This window comes from Pleurodeles waltl, chromosome 11 (genome assembly GCF_031143425.1).
Source record: "Pleurodeles waltl isolate 20211129_DDA chromosome 11, aPleWal1.hap1.20221129, whole genome shotgun sequence".
In the NCBI taxonomy this organism is placed as follows: Eukaryota; Metazoa; Chordata; class Amphibia; order Caudata; family Salamandridae; genus Pleurodeles; species Pleurodeles waltl.
In genome coordinates this window covers 942,926,103-942,942,699 of record NC_090450.1, presented here as the reverse complement: position 1 = coordinate 942,942,699, position 16,597 = coordinate 942,926,103, and the positions used below count along the sequence as shown (strand labels likewise).

The following is a 16,597-nucleotide window of genomic DNA, read 5'->3' as shown; positions in this document are numbered from 1 at the left end:
CCTAGTGGGGCATTAGGGGATGGGAGTGGCAAAAAATGGCTACATATCAGCCACAGTTGTAGTTATGCACTTTTAAGTGTTTTTTGAAACCTAAAAAGAGATTGTCCTAACACTGGCTACTATTGTGTATTTGAGCATTAGACCTGGAACAAATAATGAAAAAGCCCTGGCAGTCATCCACCTTTCTGTATCCATGCGTATCTATGAATTCTTCTTCCGTCGTCGCCTTAAATATTGTATTTATTTTATGCATATTTCTAAAATATTATTAACAAGAGCTTTGGTGGTCAAGAAGGTTGTTTTAACCTCCTTGATCAGCCTCACTGCACAAACACCAATCCCAGCTTTGCTCTTGGATAGGATTAATGGGTGATTTGGGGACAAGATTATAGAGAATGAGCAGCTATTTGGTTAGCAGCGATAGGCTTGTACTCTTTATGAAGATGGTAGTCTGCCATCAAATGAATGCGACTGGTAGGTTGTATTGTTGTAAGGGTCATGTCTTCCAGTGCAGAGACCACTTTTTAATTTCAGTCTGAATATGTTTGTTTCTGAGCATGTAAAAATGCACATTCTGGCATGTGCTTTTATTCTGTAAATGTATAATGAATGTCCGTAAATCAGAAACGCATTCAGTGATAACTTAGTAACTATTTAGCTTAGAAATTATTCCAGGAATATCATAAATCTTGTGACTGTTTCCCTCCATATCTATTTTGCCACTTCCTTTTAGGCTTCTTTCTTTTAGTTCTTGGTTCTTAAACACGTACAGGACAGATTGCATTTTAGCTTTAGTCTCCATTTTATTTAGCCTGTCTGACTTTTTTTATACCTCTGGTGCAAACACTAATGTTGTCCACTCTCATAATTTTTAGAACTGAGAGTGTGTCAAGTCATTCAGATAACAACCTAGATATAACACTTGATACAACACCCAGTCTGTGACAAGTGTTCACTTCTCTTAATGTCAAGGCCCCCAAACAAATATCCATAGATAAATCATCAAAAGGTTGTAGTCCGAATTGACATCCCTTCATCTCCCTTTTTCTTAAAGATGTGTCTAAAACACTTCTTCTAGCACCCATAATCTGTATCCAGCATTCCTGAAACTGTCAGAGGTTTTCATCCCTGATAATAATTTAGTATTTAAGGACCACCACTCTTCCCCATAAGTGAAGAGAAGCTTCACCCAGGTCACAGGCGTAGATCCAGATGAGCACAGCACTAGATATTCCATCTCGACGGAAGAAGCCTCCAGCAAGACTCCCCAAGGCTCTGTGAAGCATTCCATTATGCCTTCACTAACTGGTTTCAAGATTGTGTTCCTGCTCTAACGCAATCTCCTAGCTCTGCCTTGTGCTGAAAATAGCTGACAGGCTGTTCCAGTCAGACAATAAACCCTGTTATCCAGGTATGCACAGCAGCTCCAAAACCCAGGCGTATTATTCATTCATGTGCAAGAACTAGCATAGGGCTTAGAGATAGCACAGTGAGAGTGTACGGCTATACATTGTAATGTTACAATTCTTGCTTGTTTTCACTATTATTGAAAATCTTGGCTGCTTTTTGTTATCTTCTATGATGTCACCAAAATTATGTGCACATATCTCGATATTTTAAAATAACTACATTTTCAAATAAATATGTTGAAATACATATTCCATTTCTAGTTATTTAGAGTGTGTAAATCATTAGTGAACGATTTTTTGGATTGCCACTGATCCCTGTTAGTAACCCAAAAGCATTGACACCACCTTATTTATGTATTGGGTGGGGTTCTGCAGGGCTGCAGTAACTTGTTTTTCACATTTGTTTTCGACATTCAGCTGTGGTGCATCGAACTAAGTTCATTCATGTCACTTGAGTGTGAAAACAAACCTTGTAGTGCTGAGCCAAAGACTCCGTTAACACAATGGTATTTGAATATTTAACTAGGAATGTATCCACAGCTTTTGCATTCTATAGTACGTTTTGAATAGATGAAATTAAGGCCACGTGGCCTGTATTTTAGCTTTAACATAGAAACAGGCTCAGTATGTTCCTTCCAGAAGTCTTTAAGGAAAACTGAACTGTTCTTTGTGGCACATACTAAACATAGCATGAGCTTCCCAGTGCCACAAGGAACAGTAGCAAGATGAAGAATACAAACCACCCAAATGTGTCACTCACTGGAGGGTGAAAATCTTAGACCAGAAATCAAAGGTGTGATCTACAAGGAAAAAGAAGTAACACTGAACTTTCTGGCAAAATCTCCTATTTTTGATGTATGCATGGCAGCGACATGGTGATCAGTACACGTTTACAAAACACTGTTGAATAGATGGTCCGTTGAAGAGGGACACACAAGTGGGAAAGAAGGTTCTATAACATTTGCATACACCCACCCATACTTCACTCCTACCTTCCAAAGGGATCTGATACTGCTGCACAAGCTATGTAAAAATAGAAGAAATACTCTGCAAAGGAAACAATTAGTTTACCTGTATCAGTAGTTACATAGCTTGAAACCTTTTTAGATCCATATCTATCCTCCTGTCTGGTGACGGAGTGAGTTATAGAGAGAAAGAGGAAGATCATAGCAGAAAGAATCTAAAGATGGCAACCAAGTACTGGGGCATTGTGAGTTTAACTTTGATGTTATAAGCAAGTCAGCATGATTCCTCTTCTTGTCACCTCCCAAAGAGAGGGGGAAAATAAGGAAAGTTTCCAGACCTAACAACTAGGTGATGGAGTAATGCACAACATGTGAATGTAAGTGTTTCAAGCTACAAAACTATTGTTACAGGTAAGTAACTTTTTTTTCTATTTCTCAGCTGCCGGCAATGTATTATAGCATAATACTGGAATGGGTAAAAAAATCAGGGTTGTCTCCAGAACTTTGCTGAAGTGTATCCAGCTGATTACATTTCTGAATATATGTTATTGCTCAGTGAAATTATTATTGTGCTGTAGGAGTTATTGCTGTTTTACTCACTGTCCAGCATCTTAGAACAGTGTCACATAAACTTCAAAACATAAACTAGCAACACCTGAATCTGTGTACAGCTGGTTAATAAAATTGGAAACCTGGCTAACATTCCTTAAAAGTTTGACCATGTGTTTCACTCAATGAATGAGTGCTTTCTGCACATGCGCTTAGCTAAAACCAATATTCCTGTTACAAGAGGTTCTGGGCTCATCTCATGGCCCCACAGCTTGAATGTGTCCATTGGTCTCACTGCCATTAAGGAACCTAAGCCTACGGTTTGTCTCTAACTTCTTATTTGCTCCCCATGTGAATGCAGGACCATGGGTACAGCTCATTCCAGTTAGAAAGAACTTGGCTCCTGATGGTAGCAGAAGTCGGGTTAAAGTGTTCACTCAGTGGCTCACACTTAAAACCACTTGAAGGGCCATTGGATGGTTAACACAGAGGCATATATATCCCTTTGAATCCTGGGTCCCACACCTTGAAATAACCTGAATACAAGCCTGAGACGGTACTCAAAACAGAGTGGTTCAGGAAATACCTGAAATCTGAGGTGTTCTAATTTCCCTCCAACTAATTATGGGTCTTGAACATATTGGTAAATGTTTTTTTCCTTCATCTAATGAGATTCAATTCACCAAAACCAGCAAAGTGCCTTTATTTTTTGTTACACTGTGTGGTTCCTTTCATTCGGGATAAGTTACTGTGTGACTACTGTGGTATTGCAAGTGCTTTACACTCCTCCTAGATAAGTTTTGGCTGCTCACTACAGCTGCCACTAGAGAGCCCTGGCTTCCTAGACACTGTTCACTAACTTAATAGGGGTTGTCTGTACATGGCCACCCAGACTCTAATTACTTCATAATTTAACTCATAGCCTCCACAGGATATGGTTGTGTGTGCCACTCCATGTTACTTACAGACAGCATCCTGTTACTTCTGCTCCTTGCCAGTGGTCAGGCTTGTTACTTTAGTACCCACAAGGCAACCAGCAAACACTGGTTCCAGTACATTATGCAGTTTCAGTTAAGAGCATGAGGCACCTGCTGTCCAAGACAGAGCATTCTTCAGTTGAATTTATCGATGTTGAAAATAAAATCTGATGTTCAGAGCAGCTCTTGTTTTCTACCCTCTGTTTCTGACTTCACTTAGGCTGCCTACTCTCCTGCGTCTTTCTTTTGACAGTGTTGTACTGGGAGCAGCTGCTCTGCCTTTTATTAGAGCGCTAGGGCAGGTTGGGTTTAGATGAGTGCTTACATGTCTGCAGTGAGGGATCAGATTGTATTTTTGATGAGTGCATGTATTGTATTGCAGAATTTATATACCCCCTTTTGGGGCGCTGAAGCTCTTACCTGTATGGATAGGGTGTGTGTATGACTGACCGTCTTTTAAACATGTGTGGGTTTGGGCAAGAAACAAAACATGGTAGCGTGCAAGTTCATTTAGGAATGTGGTGACAGGTCTATTGAATGCTCACCTCTTACAAACCATAAACAGTTATAAAAATTATTTTTCTACAGTGACTTGCCATACTTTGCATGTTAGTTGCAGTGCTACCAATGCAGTGTAGCTGAAATTGGATTAGAGATGATTGAGGTGACCTGATAGGGAGACTGGCATGAAACTTCCTGTTTCATAAGAAAAAGCTTCCCATTAGGTGGAAGCCCATTAACTTCTCCCGATCCTCTAACATTTTCTTTTACGCAAAATATGTAGGTTGGATTTCTTTAAATAGTCCGATTGCATGCACAGAACTGTCTTTTGGAACATTTCAAAGCAACTCTTTTTCTTAGATGTAGTAAGGTTTTTCGGTTGGATTATACAGTGTCAGTGGCCGTATGTCAGATCACCACATATTTAGCTATACTGTATTGGCATAAACATGTAGTTTCATTTTAAATTTCACACCCATGCACCTCCATCCTGTTCTGTTTCATTCTCTCCTGTATATTCTCCAGCTTTCTGATAATCTTCAGCAACAATAACCTATCGCTTGAACCTTTCTTTAGTTGCATTGATAGAAAATCTAGTTGGCCATTAAGACTGGTGAATTCTTTTAGCATCTATTCATACGCTCACTCAGTCCTTGAGCTAGCCAGCAACTCATCCATGCATTCACTTCCTTATTCAACCATCCATAAATGAGCTCATCCATTCAGCTGCCCATCCACACATGCACTCACCTATTATTTTTTATCCAAGCATTCAGGTGCTCATTTACCCAGGCACCCACTCACTCATTTTAAGCATATTTAAACTGGTTCATAATTAATGAAGTACTTTCACTTAGAAAATGGCCAGACCGTTTGACTTTTCCAGATCTTTATTAATGTGGTCACCCCTTGTCAAAGCCTTTGTCTGCTTTTATTTAAAATGACATCCTCATATATTATGTTGCAGCTGGTATAGGTGGGGGTATTGTGATTATGGGATTCAGGCCCCTTTAGGGATATAGGTATTTCCATTTACCTGAATATATATTTTTGTAATTTAATGCATAATATTCAGATGAGTGTAGTAAGTATTATTTGCCTTTTTAAAAGAAAAAAAACACTGACTGGACAACAATTTATTGATTTCTTGTTGCTGTGATACAATGAATTGGGATTGCTAGCCCACACCACCTTCCCTGAGTAGGCCTTAAACTGCTCTGCTTCACTATTTTGAGAGAGTTAAGTGCTACTTATTGCTAGTCGGAGTTATTACTTTTGAAGGGCTCACATCTTTCACAACTAATAACCCATTTTCTTACAGTAGTAAAGATAGTATTTTAAAACAAGAGGATAAGGGGAGTCTGGAGTTAATGTATTTGCAGCATGTGCTGTTGTATATCACATGTTCAGTACATTCCTGCCATCTAATTTTCTTTATAGTAAAAGTTTTTGTTTTGAGGTGACACATGACGCCTCCCTTGAAACTCACAATACACCAAGACCTAGACTCCAACCTACAGGGTTTTTTTCCACCATGGTGTTCAGATGTATTTCTGAAAGCTGAGGGACTGTTGTGATATGAAGGCAAAATCCTTGACCGTGAGACACTGGAATCGGTACCTTCGGCATATAAAGACACTGTGCGACTGTAGACCGCTTCAGAACTGATTTGTACCAAAATTCTTGGGCTTGCCCATTTTCTCTTTGTGTACACATCATAGCAAAGCAATGTACCCGCCTACTATTTGTGTTTTGTCATAGATATGAAGGTATCTGACATGTGGATCAATAGAGGTATCAACCCATCTCACTTAATTGGTGACTGTTTATTTCTGCAGGTCTGATTTTCTTGGCGTCCTGTACCATAGCAGGTTTAGTTGCCACAACATTATTTGATTGGGTACCTATATACACATACATCTTGCTTCCCAGTCAGGTGTAGATTGGTTGTCACATTCCTGGTGAATCGTCTATGATCAGTTGGACCACGCAAGGCAAGAAACATGCTGACCCTGATGCACATCTTTTGAGCTGTTTGTGTTTATTGTTTCCTACCACAACCACTCTGTTTTTGATCATGTCAAATCACATTGTGCGCCCCTTAGACTTTTTTAACATACTGACTCCACCATCGTATGCGTACAACCCCCTCACTTGCATTCACCATCACAGCATTTTCTCATTGAAGATCTCTGGCAAAGAGCCCCCCAGAGGGGCCATTGGGCATTGCTGCGTCAGTCTGACGAGGAGTAGCCCAATGCTGAAGCATGACACCCATTTGGGTGTATGAGGGCCCTTGCTTCTGATCAATTGGATACTATAATCCGGCTGGTCAGCACCCCTCTTTTCCGACTGACAGCTTCCCCTTTTATATCCCTTTTTCTTGAGGACCAGGAAACGTTTGTGGTAGTTGAACTCTATTGATAATCGTAAGCACTGAATACTCCCGCCCAAGTGCTGAGACACTGGAACTGTTATTTGAAAGGCACACTACTTACTTTGGAAAGGCCAAGTAAACTTTGGCTATCCCTCTGTCTTGGAGTCACTAAGCAAAATATAGCACGGAAATGGGGGTGGTCGAACTGCCAGCTTTACAAGAATGGCAACAAGACATGGATTGGTGTATGTTGGCAGAACAAAACGATCTACCTAACTAGGAGTAGGAGGTATCCCAGAAAATGGGAGGAGGTGTGATCCTCCTGGCGAGACCAAAGAGGAGAAGGTGAGGGAATGGATGATTCAAACACTGCAAATTAATAAAACGTTGACTTGCACATTGATGCCACTGCACCCACTTTGCCTATGTGCTGCACTAGTTTTGCACTTCAGATTGATGACGGTCATGGTGATCTATACCTGCTGCATGTTATCAGTGTTGGTGTGTTGGTTTATGTTTACAATACCTGAAAAACAATAAAGATTTTTTTTTAATACTTTGGAAAGGCTAGATACATGTGACAAAAAAATTTAACTTTGCAGCCCGAAAATAGGCTTTATTGCCAGCACAATAATTTACTTAACAAAATGTAAGAAAAAAGGAATCAGTCTTAATAAGTCGGTAGAGTAATTAAAAAGTACCTTCTAGAAACGTCCTTCACAAACATTTTTTACTTTTTTAAAGTAAATGATATCGAAAGAAAGGGCAATATAGCTTGTGTGAACTGCAGCATTAAAAACAGAATAGAACACTGCATCTTTAAGGGCACCTTGACCCCCAGCGCCCCATCGTGCCCTGCAGGTGGCAGTTTACTCTTTTCTTTTTTTCTGGCTTCTGTTGACAGGATTCTGGAGCCAGAGCTCTGCCTTTTGAAGCCTTTTTGTCTCGAAAATAGTTTAATGTTTTTTCTCCCCAAAGGTAATTAACTCGACCTCCTTTAGAGTGAAGTGTATTCTTAGTGAAAAAATAATTGTGAAATGCTCAGAATGTGGCAGAAAAATGGCAACATTTGACCCGCACAGGATCTGTATCCTCTGTTTACCAGAGATGCACTTTGAGAGAGAGAAAGCCTCCATAACCAAGTGGAGCACCAGAGAAGGTAAGATTATCTTGTTGTAGACACATCTGAAGGGCGGAGAGAGAGCGTTGCTTCTGCCAATACCTCTAGCTCACCCTCTGAGAACTCATGTAGAAAGAAATCCAAAAGGAGGAGATCTGACAAAAAAACTTTCTGGTTCGACGTTGAGGATGTCAACAAGAGTTAGAGCCCATACTTGCTCTATGTCAAGAGCTGGCTCGACATACATAATACATACGACCTCGAGGAGAAGAGCACCAACGGCATCAGGTAGTACCTCCATGTCCACACCATGCCATCTCAATGGCATCACCAGTACATGATTTGTCTTAGAGGCATCACTCAACTTCTCTAAGACTGCGGAGTGATTTTCACGCATGAAAACTTGCAGACTTCCATCAGAATCTGACTCTAAGTATTCAAGAGCCTATTCTCCATCTATGCCGGCTGTTCTAGTCACCATTCCTGATTTACCAACACCTCCTCAGGCTCTAACAGAATCTCCTCCTTTGCTGCCTTCGCCTCCTCCACACCAGCAATTTCTGCAGTAATACCGCCACCAAATGTGCCAGCTACTTCTCTGCCACCACAGTCACCTATACCAGTTACATCTACACAAAGGCCCAAAGATCTCAGACCTCGCAGCAATAAGTCTAGGTCAAGATCTCGCCATCTGCACTCAAATTTCCCAGGCATTCACGCTCAAGGCTAAGAAAATATTCTTCCTCCAGATCGAGATACTCACAGTTTCATCACACCACTTCTTCTTCGGGTCTGTACTCACCTACTTTGACGGTTTCACCTCTAGCGAGATTACCTCTTGTCAATATAAACACCTTCCAGGAGGTTCTCATCAGGGATGCAAACAAATTGACTATTGAATTTCCAACTAGCACAGCCTCCACATCAGTATCCTTTGAAACTCTTCGTCAAAGGTCCACTTCTAGACCATATTTACCTTTGGTACCATATCTTTTGGATCCCGCTATGAATCTATTATTGATACAGACGTCTTTTAAGGCTGCTCCATCCAACCTTCGAAAGAAAAACAAGTCTCAGGGTCAGGGTCCCTGTTTTCTCAAGCATGGATCATATGCCAAACTCAGTCATAGTTTCTGCTGCCTGAAAATTACATGCCAAATCCCCTTCATCTACTGTTCCTCCTAGCAAGGAGAGTACAAAGCTGAATTCTGTGGCAGAAAAAAGTATTTAGTATTTCTGCTGTTGCTGTGAAAGCTGCTGGGGCTTCTGGGCTTGTGCAGTGATATGACATATCTCTTTGGGACTCTATCCAACAATTCATAGAGGACCTCCCAAGAGACAGATGTCAAGATTTCCAGGAAATACTTAACAAGGGTATGATAATATCAACTAAATGCTGCAGCTGAAAGCTCTACACTAGAAGTGCGTGGATATTGTCATGGTCTAACTGTAAGTCGCTCATCTAGGCTCAGGCTCACAGGGTTAATGCCAGAATCCCAATGTCGAATATTAAATCTATCCTTTTCAGGGAATGCTTTGTTTGGATCTCATGCTGATGCTGTGTTTCGTATGTAGACTGAGCTGGACATTCTCGGAGCTGTTTGATTACAGAAAAGAAAGGAAAATAAGAGGCATTATTCTAAACCCTGTGACCGCTGATATTTTCATGAGGCTTCAAACCCCTCACTGGCTTCAAGGACAATAACAACACTAACAGCCACGAAGACACCAATAACAGAGACGTAGTCAAGCGGCAGAGGAGGTGCACGATCATCTGCCCAAATTGCCAAACCAACTATGTCCCCCACTCTTTGCCTCCTTAGAACTACTAGATGCTGGTTTTCAACTCTGACAGTGCACTGAGGCCTGCTAATCAGACGTCAGCGCTCTTTCCTGTAAAACAAGGTATGTTTGATTGTCACACAATTGGTAAAATACTTTAGCACCTCTATAGGTCCCTAGTAAGTGGTACCCCTGGTACCTAGGGCATAGTTACTAAAGAGGGTCTCTAAGGGCTGCAGCATGTCTTATGCACCCCTAAGGGACCCACACACAAACTGCACACAGCCTGCCATTGCATGCCCTGAGGGAAACACTACATGGCACATTTATTGTGTGCCGTGTCAGACACTACATGTATTATATGAAAGCCACCCCTTCAGCAAGCCTTAAGATTGGGTGTGTTATCATACATGTGAAGGCAAGTCTGCATGAGCAGATATGCCCCTCTGATGTCTTAAGAAATCAGTACTAATTCCAGTGTTGGCTTTATAAAATACATGCACCCAGAGGGCATTTTAGAGTAACCTACTAGTCTGTTAGTGTGCTGGCTGACTGAAATCAATCAGCTGGCCACCGCATACGAGTTTCGGACCTCCTGGAGGTGAGAGCCCCTTCTCTCAGAGGTCAGAAGCAGTGCCTGCTCTGGCAGCAGGTGTTATTGCCTCCGCTAGCAGGATAACTAGTAAATCGTTACACCAAGGCCAGGTACTTCAAAGACACTGCCACCTTTGATATATGATCCCCAGCTTCTCCCAGACCTGGGTGTGGCAACACCCTGCCCTAATGCGCATCTGGCACCAGGACAGGCAGGAAAATTATCTATCCAGGAGGTGTGTCACACCTACAGGCTGAGCACACACCTAGGGTGGCAGCCTGAAGTGAACACAAAAAGGAGAATTCAGTCATCTTATGTGTGGTGGAATTAGGAACTCATGGACAGGGTGATGTCCACTATAGGAAGTGGCCCCTTAGCTACTACCCTCCACTCCCCTAAATACCCCAAAATTGAGTATTTAGGGGACCCCCTGACACCAGGAAAGCAGATCAAGTCAGATTCAAGTACTGGGAACCAAGAAAGAAAGAAGGAGGACCGAAGAGAGCGAGAACTGAAGACCTGCACCAAAGACTGGTGCAAAACCCTGCCAGGCTTCCTGTACTTCGACAGTTACTGGGACCGATTTTGCCAAGTGCTGGACACCCTCCCCAAAACCCTTGGAGGACTGGCCAGCACTTCAACATCCGGAAAAGATTGCCCTTGGCACAGAGGAGCTGCTCCCTTGCATCTGCAAGCACTGCTGCAAAGTCCAGTACTCTGTCACGTTGGCCATCGGGCCCACTGAGGGAACAATAAGCCAGGAGAAAACTGTTTGGAGCTCAGTAGGTCAGCCCTGCTGCTTCAGCAAAGTCCTCAGACGCTGACCCCACCCAGTGTTTCCCTGCACCTATCCCTGGTGTACTGGACCCCGTGAGGCACCCAAGGTTTATTGGTGGTCCAGTCCGTATTCCAGCAGACCTACTGTTGAGGGACGTCAGGATTCACAAGTCCAGTCAGGAGAGGGGTCCCACTGCCCTGTTTCCTCTCTTCACCAGGTCAGCAAGACACAGAGTGATTCTCTGACCACCACAACCCATTGTCTCAAAGGACCACTGTGCCAACGAAGTTCTGAGACCCTCAGAACCTGTGCCCACCCTTGGGTTTAGCCAGACTGCCCCCCTGCCCCAAATCGACGCCTGCAGCCTCTTTCTGCAGGAACCAAGAACCGTGAGGATCTTCTACAGTGTGATCCTGCCGAACAAAGCATCACTGCACATCAGCCAGAGTTTGAGTGGACCAACGGTGTCCCTGCATTCCCAAGACCTGAACCCCGCTTTGGGTTCATCTGGACTGGCCACCCCCAGACCCCACTTACAGCCTCTTTTCAACAGGACTGTTTCCCATTTACTTTAGCGGGCAGCCAATGCTAAAAAGCACCTCTGCATCTTGATGCCCCAGAGCCGACCAAGGTGACATGTGGGTGCTGCCTTGGACTTTGCTGCATACTTACTTTAAGTCCAGAAGAACAATTCTGTAAGTCATTGCCAAGTGACCGAATGCAGTATATGCGTTTTCTGCGTAAGTTAACATTATTGCTTGAAACTTTTGAAAAATCACTATCTTGAAAAGTTCTTACCTGATTACAGTGATCTTGGTATATAAATTAATATAGAAATCAGTGTTATTTTTATAAATTGGTATCTGATTTCTTTATTAAATGTGTATATCGCTTACTGAATGTGTGCAATAAATGCTTATCACTATCCTCTAAGCGTAACTGCTCACCAACACTACCTCAAAAGAGAGCTTTTGAATTATGATGGTAATCCCTGTCAACCAATAAGGGTTGCCCTGGACTATCTGCATAGTGTCCCCTTACATTGGTACACTACATAAATAGCCAGCTTCCTACGCTGGAGGCACCAATGAGTGCCTGCTTCCCCCTCTTCTGTTACCTACTCCAGTAAGGGAAAGCATAAAAGCTTACCTGGAAGAGTGAAGAAAATTAACCACACACAAATGGTTTCTGAATATTGTAGAACATAAATACTGTCTCGGATACAAGTGTCCACCACCATCCATTCAACTGAAGGATCCACCCATCTTCCGTCGGAAACATCCCACTTTCTGAGATCTGCTAAGCTGCCTCTTGGAGATCTATTCACAGCCTTATAACCCACTATTGTCTCGACTCTGATACTAGGGTAGATGCCCCAGTGGGCAAAGACTCTCTAAGAATTCCTTTTGTTCAGTTATTCCTCTCCTTTTTATCTCTTCCTTCTTGGTTTCCTGTAGGGATGTGCTAGCTATTATGTTCATTGCTTATGATTATGAATATCCTTTGAAATCGTAAGCAACCCTCCGTCCTCACCAATGGAAGACAAAAAGTAAGGATAACATCCTTTAATTTTCTATGTCAAAAAGAACTGAGTAAACTGCCACCTGCAGGGCATGATGGGACACTGGAGGTCATGGTACCCTTAAAGATGTAATGTTCTATACTTGTTGTTTTCAGTGCTGCAGGCTACACAGCTGCATTGCCCTTTATTTACCTACCATATACTTTAAACAAAATAAAAAATGTTTGTGAAGGACTTTTTCAAAAGGTCACTTTTAATTACTCAGTGATTTTAAAGGTGTAATACACTTCATTTTTTTGTAAGTAAATTATTGTAATTGACAATATAGACTGATTTAAGGCAACAAAGTTTACTATTTTTGTTGCTTGTACTTGGCCTTTCTAAAGTAAGGTGAAGATACTGTTAAAAAAAACAAAAAAAACTTTTAAAGAACTGCTCTGGGGTCCCAGCACGTGGGTGGGACTACTCGGTGATTATGATTTCAGTGGAAATTCCCCTGACAGAGTATTAAGATTACAGGTATGAAACCATGCCTTACTGTCATCAGACCTCCATTGTGTCTTCCACTTCTGTTTCTGGCAGGATCACAAAAAATCGGCTTTTAGGGGCTTTTGGTGTAAAAAGACCACCCTGCATTGAAGAAATAGATTGTGGGCCCATTCTAGAATGCAGCACCAAAGTTATACCAAGCCATCAACTTCACATGTTGTCGAAGAGCTAAAAGGATCTTGCTTGGACGGAGAGAGGGGTGCGCGTTTCATTGCTCCGGGGATTCCAAGAGAAACCCGAATACATCTCATCCAATGACTTCGAAGAGCATTCTTCTCCGAGGCCATTCATAAAACCCAGGAGAGAGTCTACAATTTGAGTTTCTTAACCAAGACATTTAGAGGATCTTCCCTGCTGTTTTTTTTTTTTTTAATTGATTTTCAAAGGCATAAATAGGGTACAGCCAACAGCATAGTATGGCGAAAAATAGAGCTTTTCATGTTTGGCCAAAGTGGCGTGTAGCATTAGGTAAGTAACATACATGTCCAACACTGAAATACAGTGAGGGCAATAGTGTACATATTCAAAGCTGTAATTTATAGTGTTAAGTTGTTGAATCATCTTAAAAGGTTTGACGTGGGAAAGTGGTAGATGTATGAGGGGAATGTGAAGGGTATGGCGTAATCCGTCTGACAAAAAGTGAGAGTACATCAACAATATTAGCGGGATCGTGAGAATAGTGGAATATGTAATAAGCATGCAAAAGTGTGAGAAGAATAGCCCAGTGATGGGAAATGGGTCATCTAAGAAGGCCCTGGATTTCTTCATAGCGGAGGGCATATTCTTCTGCTGTTCCTCACTTACGTACTTCTCCGTACCAGTCTGTTAAAGGGGGAAAGGGGCGGATCTGGGATCGCCAGTGCAGGCTGAGAGTACATTTGGCAAGGAGAAGCGCTAGAGAGGCGAAGCGCGAGCACATCTTATGTGATTTACGATGTTTGAAAATGCCAAGTGAGCATGCCTCCCATGTGTGATATTGGTGAGCTCTGTAACTTGGCGCAATATGTTGTGTAACTTCCCCCAGTAATGGTTCAGGTTTGGGCAGGACCAGATCATGGGCCTGATTCAGACCTTGGCGGACGGCGGAGGCCGTCCGCCAAGGTCCCGCCGGCAAATGACCGCACCGCGTTCAAAAGACCGCGGCGGCCATTCAAACATTTCCGCTGGGCCGGCGGGCGCTCTCCACAAGAGCGCCCGCCGGCCCAGCGGAAATGCCCCTGCAACGAGGACGCCGGCTCAGAATTGAGCCGGCGTAGTTGCAGGGGTGCGACGGGTGCAGTTGCACCCGTCGCGTATTTCAGTGTCTGCAAAGCAGACACTGAAATACTTTGTGGGGCCCTCTTACGGGGGCCACTGCAGTGCCCATGCCATTGGCATGGGCACTGCAGGGGGCCCCAGGGGCCCCGCGGCACCCCCTACCGCCATCCTGTTCATGGCGGGTTTCCCGCCATGAACAGGATGGCGGTAGGGGGTGTCTGAATCCCCATGGCGGCGGAGCGCGCTCCGCCGCCATGGAGGATTCAATGGGGCAGCGGTAAACCGGCGGGAGACCGCCGGTTTACCCTTTCTGACCACGGCTGAACCGCCGCGGTCAGAATGCCCTTGGGAGCACCGCCAGCCTGTTGGCGGTGCTCCCGTGGTCGGTGACCCTGACGGTCACCGGCCGCCAGGGTCAGAATGACCCCCCATGTGTTGTAGATCTCCGCTGGTAGCCTGGCATAGAGGACAGCCTGTGCCTGCTTGTGAAAAGAATCAGTTTATTTCGACTGGGTTGGGGTATGCACGATGTACCATGAAAAATTTTACGTTTTTAAAGTGAGAGTTATGAGTAATCTCTTGTAGGAATTCTAAGGCAATCTCCCACTCCTTGTTGTGTAGTGCGCATCCAAATTCCTCCTCCCACCTGTGGCACGAGGTGTCTAGGGAAAGCATATGTATATAATTCATCAATGGCTTTACAGAGCCAGGTTATGAGATAGCAGCTAGGGTCATCATAAGTATAGACTGCAGCCCTGGATGTGGCAGAGGCTGTGTCTCCACAGCGCTCCACTGGGTGTGATATCCCCAACTGTGAGGATTGAGCGTTCTGTCCAGTGGCATAGGTCGTGTATATGACCTAGGGAAGCTAACCAAGGGCAGTGCAGGAGCATATATCGGTGATGTCGGGGACAGGCAATGTATTCGAGTCATGCAGGCTTAGGCTTACTGTTACCAGTATAGGCGGCGAGGAAGTAGGTGCTGTCTGGGAAGGAGGAGGCGATGTATCGCTGGAGTGGGCAGTATGCCATCCATGCTGGAGGTCTCCCCATAAATCCAACATCTGTCCAGCGTGACAACCATGTGCTGTGAGAAAGTATGCTTCAAATTCATCAGGTGCCCCAGCTCGTGGAGTGCCACTCGATGTCGTCCGTTGCCCCCAGATAAGCTCTCCCAACAGTAAATCCAGCTCTTTGAAAAATGTGCAGGCGGGATTATGGGGAGGTTAGTAAAATACTAAAACAGGTGAGGTAATATAATAATTTTCACATGGCCAATTTTGCCTATTGGTGCAAGAGGCAAAGAGCGCCAGAAGTGCATTTGTGCCTCATCTAGTAAATCCGAAGGAGTATGGTAAAGACGTACCCCTAATTACCGAGTAGCCGCTCCCTACCAGCAAAGAGGGATAGGACGGCAGCGGTTGGTCAGGGTAAACTGGGTGTATTGCTGTTTTATCAGAGTTGACTCGGAGTCCAGTGGCTACTGCACAAGTGTCAAGTAAAGCATGTAGTAGGGTAAGATCAGGTGTGATGTCTTTTAAATAGATGAGGAAATTGTTGGTGTACAGGGATACTATGTGTGTCCTGTCCTTTACGAGTATCCACCCATTTTCTTCATGGGGCTCCATCACAAGGGCGAAGAGTAATGGTGAGAAAGGACAGGCCTGCCTGGTTCACCTGCCCACTCGAAACGAGTCAGAGTCAAGGCGTCCCAAGCTAACACAGGAAGTCGGGTTGGCGTAGAGGAGTCGAGTGTATGCAAGAAGCCGTGGGCCGATCCCAAATTGGGTTAAGTCCTGGAAAAGGTAGTCCCACTTCAGCAAATCAAACGCCTTCTCTAGGTCTAATATTAGACAGGCCACCTGGGGGGCTTCTTCTAACCCTATCTTGTATGTGGAACAACCAGCAATTGTTTTGTGATGTGCTTCTTCCAGGGATGACTTAATTCTGGTCTATATGAATGAGATCTAGGAGTATCCTGGTATAGCGATCTGCTAGTATTTTGCCTAGTATTTTATAATCTGACCCCAGAATGAGAATCTGTTGTTACGATTATGGTTTGGGTCAGGAGTTTGCCAGGCTTTAAGATCGAAACTAAGAGTGATTCCTGGAGCACAGGAGGGAGTTTGCTGAAAGTCAGTTCTGCTTTATACATATTGGTCAGTTTGGGTACCATGAAGGAGGAGAAAACCCAGTAATATTAGAGTGGGATTTGTT

General features: G+C 43.6%; 1 protein-coding gene across 1 annotated transcript in view; it reads left to right on the top strand.

The window, feature by feature from the left end:
- PRR14L (proline rich 14 like) overlaps nucleotides 1–16,597 on the top strand; it is a 317,487-nt gene that overhangs the window by 242,158 nt on the left and 58,732 nt on the right. The window lies entirely within an intron of this gene.